General features: G+C 42.9%; 1 protein-coding gene, 1 non-coding gene and 1 pseudogene across 7 annotated transcripts in view; 1 reads left to right on the top strand and 2 right to left on the bottom strand.

Moving 5' to 3' along the window:
• LOC138443263 (janus kinase and microtubule-interacting protein 2-like) overlaps positions 1–14,832 on the top strand; it is a 161,557-nt gene that overhangs the window by 71,190 nt on the left and 75,535 nt on the right. For 4 of the 6 annotated variants that reach the window (XM_070292458.1, XM_070292459.1, XM_070292461.1 and 1 more), the window contains one exon: positions 2,710–2,910. The gene's annotated coding sequence lies outside the window, so the exon portion shown is untranslated. Of the gene's footprint in view, positions 1–2,434; positions 2,586–2,709; positions 2,911–14,832 lie in introns of all 6 variants that reach the window. The other 2 variants (XM_069595318.1, XM_070292462.1) reach the window with 2 other exon arrangements.
• Positions 5,027–5,721, bottom strand: LOC138443986 (GTP:AMP phosphotransferase AK3, mitochondrial pseudogene; annotated as a pseudogene).
• Positions 12,517–12,588, bottom strand: TRNAS-GGA (transfer RNA serine (anticodon GGA)). Its single transcript has one exon. It is a non-coding gene; the product is annotated as a tRNA-Ser (tRNA).

Genomic DNA, 14,832 nt, shown 5'->3' with positions numbered 1-14,832 from the left:
AACCCCTTAAAACTTCATTTGCTTCAAAGTAATTGACCTGGACCTCTTTATTTACCTAAGTTAATGGTTCTTACCAGTGTCCCAGTGTTGACGGGATATATATAGTAGGCATTTTCTCTTTTTTTATAAGGAGAAAAAAAATATTGAGAAAGCATAACTAGAGTTTGTTCTGAGTCTGCTCCTTTTTTTTTTTTCTATCACAATTCTATCAATTCTCTTGCCAATATTTTCTGACTTCTTTCTTAGTTCCAAAGATTTTCTTCTAATTTATTCCACCCTCAAATTCCATGTCCTGCCAAGTAACAATGTCCCATTCTTCTCCCAGAGTCTTTCCAGTCAACTTCTCACCTCACTTCCTCCTCATTTCTTTCATCCCATGACTTCTATACTTTCCCATAATCATAACTGGGTGGGCTTTCACCATCCATGGAACAGTGTGACTCAGTGGGAGATCTGATACATTCCCCAGTCCTTACAGTTTTCAGTAACCAAATTCTGTATCCAGGTGGCCTGACATCCTCTTTACTTTTAAATGTTTTTTCCCAATCCCTTGACATTATGGAAGTTTTCTCATCTTGCTGTGTCATAATATTCAAATATTCTCTCACATCTCCAAGCTGTTCTCCTTCCTAATACCTTTTCCCCACCTGTACTCTGATCTGACTTGTTTTCATTCTACATACCTGGTGTTTTCCTACCCCTTGCTGGAGAAGGCATCACAGTAAAGCTATCTAGATGGTCAGCCACCAGAAGCACACAAGGATTTCACAAGACCATGATCCTAGGCCTACCTGGAGAATAAGGACATCCTACAGTTGCACACAAACATGTTCCCACTTTCATTTATATAAGTTTGTGTCACTTACTGGGCATCCCTTGTGGCTCAGTTGGTAAAGAATCCGCCTGCAATGCGGGAGACCTGGATTCGATCCCTGGGTTGGGAAGATCCCCTGAAGAAGGGAATGACTACCCCCTCCAGTATTCTGGCCTGGAGAATTCCAAGGACTGTATAGTCCACGGGGTCACAAAGAGTCAGACACAGCTGAGTGTGTGTGTGTGTGTGTGTGTGTGTGTGTGAGTTATTAGTAAAAAAATTTTGCAAATTTTTAGATAGTTGCATTATATTTTGGGTTACTTCATCTTCAGAATTCATTAAATTGGCTTTTCCCCAGATTTTTAGTTAGAACTAAACAAAAGCTGTTGTAGACTAGAAAATCTATTATGATTTCATTGCATAGTTGGTTTCACAAGCGGAGACCTGGATTTGATCCCTGGGTCAGGAATAGTCCCTGGAGAAGGAAATGGCAACCCACTCCAGTATTCTTGCCTGGAAAATCTCACGGATGGAGGAGCCTGCCCAACTGCAGTCCATGGGTCACAAAGAGTCGGACACGACTGACTTCACTTTCACTTCATACTTGAAAATGAGCATCATTAGCTGAGTTTAAATACAATAGAACTGTCAGAGAGCTCGACCCACTGGGCACACAGGAAAAAGTGTTTAAGCAAGCTTCCAAAAATCAGTAAGTAGATGACATATTTGATGTGGCATTTGATAAATAACACAGATAAAATGAAAAGGGTTAATTATCCACAGTGATGACTAATGATAAAACATCCATTGCTTAAATATTTCTCTGTGTGGGCGGAAAAAATGACAAGGTCAGAGCGTTTTGTGACGAATGTTCCAGCTGATGAGACTGCCAGGTGGTTTCTGCGTCTCTGCTGAAAACTTTTTGGAAGGCTGGCTGTCTCAGAGGAAGTCAGCTCTGCTGTTAAAGGGGCGCGTGCGCATGCTCACTTGCTTCAGTTTTGTCTGACTCTTAGTGACTCCATGGACTGTAGCCCACCAGGCTCCTCCGTCCATGGGATTCTCCAGGCAAGAATACTGGCGTGGGTCGCCATGCCATCTTCCAGGGCATCTTCCCGACCCAGAGATTGAACTTGTGTCTCCTGCATTGCAAGCAGATTATTTACCCACTGAGCTACCTGGGAAGCCCCTACTTTAAGGTAGTAGTTTACAAAAGCGGGGACTTTGTAAGTACAACATAGTAATAACCATGGCTTCCACCCATGATAATTAATCAAAATATCCAGGGTGTCAGTGTAGGGTCTTAAAGCTCCCAGCTGATTCTAATGTGTGGCCAGAGTTGAAAGGCATAGCTCTAGGCTTGATGACTTACGTATTTTGAGGGTGGACAAGGAAATTTGGTTCTATTTCAGGATGGTGGACCAGCGTCTTCGTTCCTATAGCAAGGGCCTTAACTAATGATCCTATGTAAGAAGTGAAACTTTCAGTGAACCAGAAACCATGAGAAATCCTAAAATATGGGATGTAGACTGCATTGATGCAAAAACACAGAGCCCAATCTAAAATGCTTATAGAAGCCTAGTGCCTGGAAGGGGAAGGCGCACTAAGACTCCATCCCCACAGGTGACAGACCCCAGAAGCAGAAGGGTATCAAGGACAACTGACACATCAGTTCTCGGGGCACTGCTGCAGGAGGGGCCAGCAACTCATCCTCTCCTGATGCTCTTCCATCTGCTCTTGAGCCAAACAGCAGTGACAAAGTGTCAGCCTCCAGGTAGGAGTCATGGCCAGGGAGAACAGTTTAGACAGATACGGCCCTGTGCCATAAGGAGGGAAATTGGGCAACAGACCTGAACACCCCGGAGAAATCTCACCCAGTGGATTCTCCCTCTTCCTAGTCCCTGAGAAAAGGCCAGAGGACAATTTAGACCAGCAGTCTTCCCACGAATATGACACACTGACAGAGGATGTAATTCATGCAATCCAGCAGAGAATCTCAACCAGAGATTGCGGAGACAAGATCACCGCGCATGCAGGCAAGCCCAACACTACAAAAGATGACAGATGCAACACGATGGATGAACCTACACTCAAGCTAGGTAAGTAACAGAGCAAGCAGAGCAGAAATTAAGAATAAGCATATGTAGACTTTTCTGACAGATGTGTGAGGATAGAGGAGTCACAAGTCAACTGGAGGTCATGAAGATGAAAACTTGGCCTGTTTAATAAAATACTGAATAGGTAGATATTTTTTTTTCTGAAGTCCAGTTTTTTAAAATAATAAAGACAAATGAGTGAACTCTGGGAGTTGGTGATGGACAGGGAGGCCTGGTGTGCTGCAATTCATGGGGTCACAAAGAGTCAGACACGACTGAGCAACTGAACTGAACTGAATGATGCCTTATAACCTGGTGACTAGTGATAGTTCATAAGTTCTGCGTTTTACTTCTTGGAAAGCATCCAACAGTGTAAGACATTATAGAAAGTATTTTAAAGTATGAAATGTTTTCTGTAGATCTTTTTAAAAGGCTTGGTCTGTTTTGAAAAACTGACAGTGAATGAAAAAAATCAAAAGAAAGAAAAATAAGCATTCCCCAACACCCTGCAAATACATAGGAAACATTTGATGGTATTTGTGTTTTAAGTGCCTGGAATAAAATGGGATGAATTTTTCAAAGGCAGTAATAGTTTGTACAAGGACTTGTTTCATTTGATTTAGCTCTAACTAAAATAGAGTAAAAATATCATTTAAGAAATAGCCTAGCTTCTCCTCCGCTTCTCATACTGTTCCACTACTGCAGGCCGTAAAACATAAGCACGCATTCTCCTGGCCCCACCGAAGGAACCCAAAATGCTTATTTTAAAACGGCTGCTCAGAAAAAAGTGGCAAGATTTTCTTCCCTTAAGATGGGATGTCAGTGAACGCCAGCAGGTATCAACTTCTTTGATCAGGAATCAAGAACTCCACCTTCAGCAAATTCAGTTATTTTTCTAGTCCCTTCTAACCTATCATATAAAGCCTTTCTAGTGCCACATTTACTAATTATGATGGCTTTTTCTAGCAAGTAAATTTCCGTTTACTAATTATGATAGCTATTTCTGTCAAGGAAATTTCCCACCAGGCATGCTTGATCTATTTTTGTTTCTTAATTATATAGTATTTGTATTTTACATAACAGCATGAGTTTTTTTTTAATTCGTTCTTTGTTTTTTTAATACTTTAATGTGTTACTCACCAAGGCATATCGATCAAAAGGAGAACTGGCAAGAAGATCCTAAAACACTTTTTTTTTTCCCCTGGCCACACAGCATGTGGGATGTGGGATCTTAGTTCTTCAGGGATCGAACCTGTACCCCCTGCAGAGGAAGTGTGAAGTCTTAACCACTGGACCGCCAGGGAAGTCTCCTAAAACACACATTTCTTAACATCTGAAAACATGTCAATTACATTTTCCATTAAAGAAAATTCATTCAATTTTGGTGCTTATACAAGAACTTCTAATGCCAATCTCTAAAATAAGTTATATCCTTCAGTAAACATGTATTTTCAGAAGAATACGAGTTCTATCAAAATAATATTTACCTAAATGTTGATTTTTTAAAATAAAAAATAGAAAGTTTGGAGGAAATGGAAGGTGTTTATCAACAAAATTTGTGTAGCTCATGTGGCTACATAGATTTCTTAAAGTCAGCAGTGAATTCACATTTCGCATTCAGTTATTTTTATCTGGAATTTTATAGAGATAGCGTCTCATAAAATCACGTCCTTCGTGTTAGAAATGTCTTTTTTTTTTTTCCCTTTTTTTTTTGGCATCTGGCTATGCAAAAGCTTCTGATGAAATATTTTCTCCAAACTAGTATTTTAATTTTTTACTTTTCTGGAAAAATATAAAATCTTACCAGTCACTTATTATTACTAAACAAAAGTTAGATTACTATCAATTGCTCTTTTAGTTTTGGTCTAAAAGAATTTTTTAAAGTTTAGACATCTCTGATGTTTTTGCATTGCACACCCATTGAAGACAGCTGGATAAAACACACTAGACAATTTTAAAAGACAATTCTTATTATCAGACTCATTTGGCATATCCTTTATGTCCAGAATAAAATCCACAGAAATAAAACTAATATAATTTTCAAAGAATTCGTACATGGTGGAGTCTTAAAACAAGGAACTTCTTGTGAATGAAGGAATAGTTCTGTTCATCTTGCTGATCACAAGGATTTTTCCTCCTGGAGTAACTGAGTTTTTGGGTGTCTCAGTGGGACTTTGGTTTGCAGGAAAGCTTGCATACAGGGCCAGATCTTATTGGTTTCTGTTCCAGAAAATGTTTCCAACACTCCCTTTTTCTGATAATATTCCAGGACGGGTTTCGTTTGGTCTTGGTAAACCTTCATTCTTTTGCTAAGTGTCTCAGGTTTATCGTCTCATGCTTAGAGAGGCTCTCCAGTCACATCGTCCACACCGACCACTTTGGGAGGGTTAAATCCGAGGTTATAGACCCGGCCACTGGCTGGGTGAACCCAGCGAGCCTTGAGGCGTTGCCGAATGACCTCAAATGGCACATTCAGGTTCATCACCAGGTGTACCTGATGGACTCTGTCCAGGGCTTCAGCCTGTGCAAGTGTCCTGGGGAAACCACACAACAGCCAGTTATACTGGGTGACATTTTTCAGCGCCTGGAGCAACAGCCGAATCACGAGGTCGTCCGGGATGAGCTTCCCCTGGTCCATGAAGGTCTTGGCCAGCACCCCGATTTCTGTGTCCCTTCGCATGTTGTCTTGGATCAGACCCCCACTGGAGAAGGTCTTCAGCTGGAAGTGTTTGGTAATGCGCAGTGCCAGGGTGCGCTTGCCGGAGCCGGGGCGCCCACGATCACGGAGTGCAAAAGCTGCCTCGATGGGCCCATGGCTGCCAAGCGAAGCCGGGACCAAGGAGATGGTTGGGCCCCTGGGCGGACACCAGCTGCGCCTGCACGCTCGGCCCCGCCTTCGCTGCCCGGCATCCGGGGCAGCGCCCCGAGGATGCGCTGCTTAAGAGGGTGCGACCCACGGCTGAGCGACGGTGTGGGAGAGGGCGCGTGTGAAAGGAACGGTTGGGTCAAGACATTCCCCCCAGGAGGGTGTACAGGTGGAGGAGACGGGAAGTCTGAGAGGAAAATGAAACGAAGTGTAGATTCGGAAGTTAAGCTATTCACAGGAGGAAAAGGAGAGGAGGGAGGGATACAGTATTTAAAGAGAAAATTAAAGGGACTTCCCTGGCGGCTCAGTAGTTAAGTCTTCTTCCTCTCACTGCCGAGGGCCTGGGTTCAATCCCTGGTCTGGGAACTAAGATCCCACATGCCCACGTGGCCAAAAAAAAAAAGACAATTAAAGACAAGAATTTCCCAGAGTTAAAGATGGTACAAGTCACAGGAATAGATAGTGGAACAGTTCAGAGCATCTAGAAGCAAATGTCAGCAAAGTTTTGTAGGCCTCTCACACTCCACTGGTGGGGTGTCCTCACAGCTTATTTGGAAGGCAACTTGGCAGTGGCTATTCTTTTACGAAATTACTTCTTAGTGTCTTCCTTAGACAAACACTGTCATGTGGCAAGAAGGCACATACACGGTGTTCATTTCAGCCTTATTTGTAACAGCAAAAAAATTGTTAACAATTTAGCTGTGTATTAATTAGAGAATAGCTAAGGGAACCTGTGGAATACTACCCAGCGGGTAAAAAGACAGATTTATGTGCTAACATGAAAAGATTTCTGATATTGTAAATGCAAAAAGTTTCAGACTGATACAATTTAGGTTAAAGAACGGTGTAATTTATGGTTAAATATATTTAATAAGTGAACTGGGAAGCTGGGTTTCTAGCAGTGGATGGACATGATTTTTACTTTTAGACAATTGTTTTGTTTGCAAGATGGCGAGCAGTTGGCTATTTCAGTAGACCAACAAAGAGGTGAGAAAGTACACTAATTTTATTTTCTTCAATGTAAGTGAGATTGAGCATCTTTTCATCTGTTTAATGGGCCATTTATGGCAGTGGCACCCCACTCCAGTACTCTTGCCTGGAAAATCCCATGGACAGAGGAGCCTGATGGGCTGCAGTCCATGGGGTCGCTAAGAGTCAGACACGACTGAGCAACTTCACTTTTACTTTTCACTTTCATGTATTGGAGAAGGAAATGGCAACCCACTCCAGTGTTCTTTCCTGGAGAATCCCAGGGATGGCAGAGCCTGGTGGGCTGCCATCTATGGGGTCGTACAGAGTTGGACACGACTGAAGCGACTTAGCAGCAGCAGCAGCAGCATACTACTTCTCCATGGAGAATTTTTAAATTGATAGTTACCTGCTGATCACTTCCTTGGAAAAATACTTTGGGTTTGGTTTATGCAACAAGATGTGAAACAGGTGGACAGTTTTGTCTTGGGTGGTCCAAGTACAGACTGTGCATCACATGGGACTTCTCTAATTAGAGGTTGCTGAGCCACCAGCCCTGCATCCACTTCCTTCTCTAACCATTCTTGAGCCACTTCATTTCTGAAAGAAGACCCATAAAAATGATGTGGTGGCTGGCTCTCATTCTATAAGCAAGAAAGAAAGCTATTTCCAGAAAAAAGGCTTTGAGAGTAGAAATCTAATTTCTGTATTTGTATTTTATGGAAGCAAAGTAGAATGGCTGCTGTAATTTCCCAGACTTGAAAAAAGTTGTTTCTGCTATTTTGGATCTTTAAGTTAGTCATATAATCTCTTTTATTGTTGCTATAACCAAAAGAGTTAAACTGGATACATCAGGTGATTCAAAAGGCAGATGAATATTTAATAGAAATTTAGCTCATATCTTTGAGCAAAAGGACAAAAAAAATCATGCTATGATTTGAATCAGTATTTTGCATAATACTAATTGCTTTGCATAATAAAGTTGCACAGGATGACTGTCTTTTAGGATTACTAATTATATACACAAAAAGTAATACTGCCAAGGCCTTTCTATCCTACCAGATAGATTTAGACTTCTGGTATATTTAACCTTTAATTGAGATATCTAATTTGGCACCAGTCTCTGATCCCAGAATATTTCAGAGGTGTATCTGTGGAGTGTGGGTAGGGTTCACTTGGCTATAGGTGTGAGTACGGTGTACCTTGGAGCAGAAACAATGAAGGTTGGTCTGCTGGTAACAGTCCCACTCTGGAAGCACATTGAGTCACTTTGGCCTCCTGGGATTACCTCACCCCTTCCTCTTTTTCCGGACTAATACCAAACAAGTCACTTGGGACAAAGGGTTATCAAGCTTATTCTTAATAGCAGATGGTAAGAGATTCTTTGATGAAATACATATAAACTAGTGTGAGCCAAGTAATATAGACAATACATTTAACAAAAAGCCTCTGGGGCAAAGCAGATGTGATTGTGGAAGTTTGTGGAAGCTTTCCAGGTATTTTTTTCACAGTAATGGAAGCCAAATGGTATAGCAGTAAAAGAAAAACAGCAGGGACTCCTCAGATTATGCCTGTTTTTACAGTACTAATCATTTTGAAGTGAGAACTTCAAAGAAAATTTCTAGGGAGAGTTACCAGTTTAGGGTATCCAAGGAGACAGAACTGAAAGTCACAGAGAGGCTAAGCAGTGAGATAATCATTCATTCATTGATTCAGCAAACTTTAATCAGGCATTTATCTGTGTGACTAGTTGTTCTAGCACAGAGGATACAGCCCATGAAATAGAATGAATCCTGAGTGTCCCTGTGATGTGACCTTCTCATGGGTCTCTCGGGCCACTGTTTCCCAAGGTGTGACAATTGCTCCTCTGGGGAATGGAACATGATTTTAGGTCTCAATGAAAGAAAAGTTGTGACCAACCTAGACAGCATATTAAAAAGCAGAGATATTACTTTGCCAACAAAGGCCTGTCTAGTCAAAGCTATGGTTTTTCCAGTAGTCATGTATGGATGTGAGAGTTGGACTATATAGAAAGCTCAGTGCTGAAGAATTGATGCTTTTGAACTGTGGTGTTGGAGAAGACTCTTGAGAGTCCCTTGGACTGCAAGGAGATCCAACCAGTCCATCCTAAAGGAAGTCAGTCCTGAGTATTCATTGGAAGGACTGATGCTGAAGCTGAAACTCCAATACTTTGGCCACCTGATGCAAAGAACTGACTCATTTGAAAAGACCCTGATGCTGGGAAAGATTGAAGGCGAGGAGAAGGGGGCGACAAAGGATGAGATGGTTGAATGGCATGGCCAACTCAATGGACATGAGTTTGGGTAAACTCTGGGAGTTGGTGATGGACGGGGAGGCCTGGTGTGCTGCAGTCCATGGGGTTGCAAAGAGTTGACACGACTGAGCGACTGAACTGAACTGAAAGAACATTCCTCTCCTCCACCCCAAGTTTGATAGCTATGTTTTATCTTATTTTTAAAGCTGTTTTATTTTGAAATTTTCAAAGCCGCCTAAAATTAAGAGAGAGAATGGTGTAGTCTCATGTCCACACAATCTAGTTTCAACAGTGATCAATCTTTTGCCAGTCCTGTTCTATCTCATGTTTTTCTTGATATTTTAAATGACAACACCTTTTAATTCTAATGAAGGGTATCTGTGTTTTAATGTGCATAAAAAAATAAAGCTAGCACATCCAACCTCATACTTCACAGTATTCTTGCTTAGGACAACTAATCCATAAATTGGTTTTAAAACTGCTATACAGAGAGAGCAAAGTTCAACAAGGGCGAACATGACTGACTAATTAACATTCCCCTTCATCTTCCTTCCCTCAGTGAGTCTGGGATGGTTAGAAGTGATTTCTTCTGTAGGGGATGCTTAGTATTAGGACCATACTGGAGCCAGGACAGGCTATAAGGGGCAGGCTAGGCCTGAGGTTTAGTCTCTAGGAAGGCTGAGGCACTGGGAACTCCCACAGGCAGTGTAGCTCGACCAATCAGAAAAAATCCCCATAGCCCCCCTGCCTGCGCCAGACCTGAGCCAATCCGGATAGGGATGTGAGGTTTAAAAGTCCCACGCGCGTACGGTTTAGCCAATCAGCTATGCTGTTACAGGAACAAAGAACCATCTGTATAAAAGTAGGTGTGATTCAGAGCTCGGGGCCCTCGTCAAGACTCCACTGCGCTGGATGAGACCTGAGCCCTAGCTCGAGCTAGCAATAAAACCCCTTTGTGCGTTTGCCTTGCTGTGGATGTCTTATTCTCTCAGTTTTGGGGGCTCGGACTTCGGGCACAACACTTAGCACTGTGGCTGTCACCTACAAAAGGGAAGCTGATGTTGTGTTTGGGAGGCATCTTTGATTCCAGAGAACTGATCCTGGCTCACGTTTATTAAGCACTTAGTGTATACAGGCACTGCAGTGGGAGATTTACATGTGCCATCTCATTCCCTTTTCACTGCTTTACTCTGAGTGGGTGTGTGATCTCCATTTTCTGAATTTAAAATCAAGGCTCAGAGAAACGAAGTATCTGGACAGAGGAGCCTGGTAGGCTGCAGTCCATGGGGTCACTAAGAGTCGGACACGACTGAGCAGTTTCTCTTTCACTTTTCACTTTCATGCATTGGAGAAGGAAATGGCAACCCACTCCAGTGTTCTTGATTGGAGAATCCCAGGGATGGGGGAGCCTGGTGGGCTGCCATCTATGGGGTCGCACAGAGTCAGACACGACTGAAGTGATTTAGCAGCAGTAGCAGCAGCAGCAGGGCTAGGACTTCAGTTGAAAGCCTGTCTTCCTCCAGAGTCCATCATGGTTTTCTCCCAGGCCCCCAGGACAGCCAGAGCCCACAGCCAAACTCTAGGAAGCAGTTGGGGAAAGAACTAGGCCTGCAGAGTTCACACCTCATTCTTCCATTTGCTGCCATTGTGACTTTAAACATTTCACTTCACTTTTTCTGACCCCTTGTTTCTTGTGCATACAATGGGAACAGTAAGATTAATTATGCAATTTTTAAGCGCAGACTGAAGTCATTTATATGGAAATTTAATATTGTAGGCACTAAACAAATGTTTGTATTCTATTCACATGCACTAACAGGGCATGTGATCTTGAGCAGTCTCCTTCCCTCTCTGGGTCTCGGCTTCTTCAGCTTTAAAAATGATGTCATTGGCCCTTAAAGTGCCGCTGGGGTTAGTTGTGGGCTTCCTTGTTGGCTCAGTGATAAAGAGCTCGGCTGCCAGTTCAGGAGACTCAGATTTGATCCTTGGTCAGGAAGAGCCCCTAGAGGGGGAAATGGCACCAGTACTCTTGCCTGGAGAATCCCATGGACAGAGGAGCCTGGCAGGCTGCAGTCCATGGGGTCACAAAGAGTTGGACACAACTGAGCAACTGAACAGCAGCAAGATGGGGATAGTTGTTCCTCGATTGTGTTCCAGTTGGATCACAAGAAATATTTACTGACTGAAGTTAATGGAAATAATTTGGTAAACTTCCATTCAGTGTGATTTTATTTATAATTATTAGCGCCGAAGAGTTGATGCTTTTGAACTGTGGTGCTGGAGAAGATTCTTGCGAGTCTCTTGGACTGCAAGGGGATCCAACCAGTCCATCCTAAAGGAAACCAGTCCTGGGTGTTCATTGGAAGGACTGATGCCGAAGCTGAAACTCCAATACTTTGGCCACCTCATGCAAAGAGTTGACTCATTGGAAAACACCCACATGCTGGGGAGGATTGGAGGCAGGAGGAGAAGGGGACGACAGAGGATGAGATGGCTGGATGGCATCACCGACTCAATGCACATGAGTCTGGGTGAACTCCGGGAGTTGGTGATGGACAGGGAGGCCTGGCGTGCTGCAGTTCATGGGGTCGCAAAGAGTTGGACATGACTGAGCGACTGAACTGATAATTTATTTAGGTCTGATTCCTTAGAGGAGAAGGAAATGGCAACCCACTCCAGTATTCTTGCCTGGAGAATGCCATGGACAGAGGAGCCTGGCAGGCCATGGTCCATAGGGTCGCAGAGAGTCAGAGAGCAGTTCCTTAGAAAGTGGAGCCAGACAATGATATGTGGCTGCTTCTTTGTTAGGCGGTACAGTGCCAAGGAGCAGAAATGAGACAGCTGAGAGACACAGGAGTGAGGCAGGGAAGGAGAGAGAGAAACTGGAGCGGGTGTAACTGAACTGGTTTCCACCAGCGTTCCTGGTTGCTCTGTCTTAAAGAATCAGCCTGTGCAAAGCTGCATCTCAGGACAGTCTTTTTGGAGTGAAGAAAAGAGGATGAATTTATTAACAGTTTCCATCTCCCATTTGGCAATGCGTTGACCACAGGATGTCAATTCCTCTGCAGATATGGGCTGTGCACTTCTGGGCTCTGGAGCAAGATCCCTTGTGCCTGGTACCTCTGTGTGAACAGGGAAGTCAGGGATGGGAGATGGGAGATGTGTGGCCTGGACACGGGGCTGGGCTCTGAGCAGCGCACCTGCAAGTCCTGGGAACTGGTTACTGTAGTGGCAGTTGGAACAGGAGATGGGAGACCGAGGGGACCTACAGTGGTGTAGGTGTGTGATACAGTAACTCTTGCCCCATGACTTACAAACAGAGTCTGAAGGTACTTATAGAACAAGGGTGGTGAGAAGGAAATAATTCATAGAAATTTAAAAAGAAATGACCTCAGTTTATTACCGACCCCAGGGACTGTAGCCTACCAGGCTCCTCTGTCCATGGGATTTTCCAGGCAAGAGTACTGGAGTGGGTTGCCATTTCCTTCTCCAGGGGATCTTCCCAACCCAGGGATTGAACCTGGGTCTCCTGCATTCCAGGCAGACGCTTTTCCATCTGAGCCACCAGGGAAGCCCTATTACCTGAAAAGGGAGGATAATAATAGTACTTACCCATAGGGTTGTTGCAATGACAGAATGATTTCAGGAAGCTAGTATTTGTAGAGCATTTAAAATATATGTGGCATATAAAAGCCACTATGTGGATGTTTGTATAAAAGAAGGAAATACTTAGCCACATGAGCTTTGATGTTTATCTTTGAGCTAAACATTACATTTGCCTCTAAGCTTTCTAGCAGTTAAGGAAAAGGGAAATATGGTAGGTTTCCTAATTTGCATTATCTGATCAAAGTGAGCCTGCTAATTCTGAAAGACAGCCACCAAAAATCTACCTGTTATGAAAACCCAAAGGGAGTTGATCCCAAGGGACACTAAAAAGCAGACTAAGTAATGTTTTCAAAATGGTTACTTAAGTAAGATGTGCTGAGGAATGTCTCACGTGACTAATTCTTTTGCTGATATTTTATCAGACGCAGCGATTTTCTGGGAGCTAAGGTAAAGAGGTTAAGATTTGTAGCTTTCTGATGTGTGACCTTGAATTGGTGGTTCTTAAGCAGGGGCAGTTTTGCATCCCTGGGGACATTTGACAATGTCTGGTGATATTTTTGGTTGTCACAACTTGGGGTTGGATAGTGGCGATGCTACTGCTCCCCAAAGGATGGAGGCCAGGGATGCTGTTTATATTGCATGGGATGTACATATTACTGAAGCAATTTGCTGCTGTCTGAAATGCACGTTTGGGAACACGATGTTTAAATTTGTGAACTCTCGCAGCTACACTTCCTACAGTGAGCAGGATGGCCCTCCACAACACAGGATTATCAGACAGAAAATGTGAATAGTCCTGAAGGGGAGAAACTGTGCCCTGAATGAGTACAGATCCATGCACGCTTTCCCAGAGCAAGGCAGACATAGTATGAACATTAAAATATCTTTTCCTTACTCAGACTTTTATCTGAGATTAGTCAGCTGACAACTTCAGGTCAAAACCTTCAACCTCAGCCTAGCTTTTTTATATGCACGATGCTGACAGAAGCTTGAGTTGTGTCTCCAACAAGTAGCAAAGTGGGCCTTGCATGGGAAGCTTCTTGAACGCTCCTGCCGGGGTTCAGCCCGGTGGATCCAGGGAATTCGAAGGTGGGGACGGTGTCGGCGTCTTTGGAAAAATACATATTTAATTACAGATATATAGAGAGATTAGAAACGGATAGTGTAGTAGGAGAGAGTGTAGTGGAGACAAGGAGGCTGAATCCAGATGGGAATTCAGCCAGAGAAACGGGAGCAAGAAAGAAGTGACATGGGGGAATCAGTCTTTCCGGAAACTGATCCGATTTCTTTATTTTGGGGTTTGCTTATATACCTTTTGTTACGTATAGGGATGAATACAGAGTCACGTGGGGGGTCAGCAGTCCTGACCTTTATCAAAATCAGGTGCTTTACATAAAAAGGTCTTAGGGATTTTATGATCCTTTCTTTCTGATAACCAAAAAACTTATTTCTTCCAAAGGTGTTTCTTGTTAAACCAGGCACCATCCTCCAAATAAAGTTACATTCCTATAGGGTGAGGGTGTAGTGAGTTACAATCAAGAAAGGAATTTATTTAACCCAAGGTTAACATGATTAATCTTAAAGGTTAATGCTTATTTCTCCTATATGCTTAAAGGTTAATACTTCTTCCTGTATGCTAGTTATATTCATTATAAGGGTAGGGAACATGGAGATTTAGCAGCAAACATCAGCCCAACAAATGAAAATCCTTTCACCAGTGCTCCCCTTAGGATCTATTTAGTCTTAAAATAGTGATAAAGTTACATTTTTACATAACAAGGACACAGTGATTTATAACAAAGCACAGTGATCTATTACAAAAGAGAAAATTCACTAACTCAAAAAGTCTAGTATTGCTAACCTTAAAAACTACTATATTTCCTTTTCTATAGTCCAAATACATTGATTAATATATTCCCAGGTGCCTAAGGATATTGAGGCCTGGTGGCAATCATTGACTCAACAGGAAGAAAAAGCCCTATGCTAATTAAGACTCTCAAAATACTCCAAAACTCTCTGTGCTGTTTATGGTTGAGAGGTAGTAAACAATCATGTGTGTAGTGGCAGGAGTATGGATAATCCTGTCACACAAGCTAGTCTGTCAGCAGAGAGGTTTGACCTGAGACATCCTTGTCCCACCCAGGGGAGGGAATTAGCAGCAATTATTGACACAACAAATGAAGAACCCTTCACCAATATAATTCCTAAC

Source organism: Ovis canadensis, chromosome 7 (genome assembly GCF_042477335.2).
Source record: "Ovis canadensis isolate MfBH-ARS-UI-01 breed Bighorn chromosome 7, ARS-UI_OviCan_v2, whole genome shotgun sequence".
NCBI classification, from domain to species: Eukaryota; Metazoa; Chordata; class Mammalia; order Artiodactyla; family Bovidae; genus Ovis; species Ovis canadensis.
The sequence above is the reverse complement of the archived record's forward strand: the minus strand, read 5'-3'. Positions and strand labels throughout refer to the sequence as shown.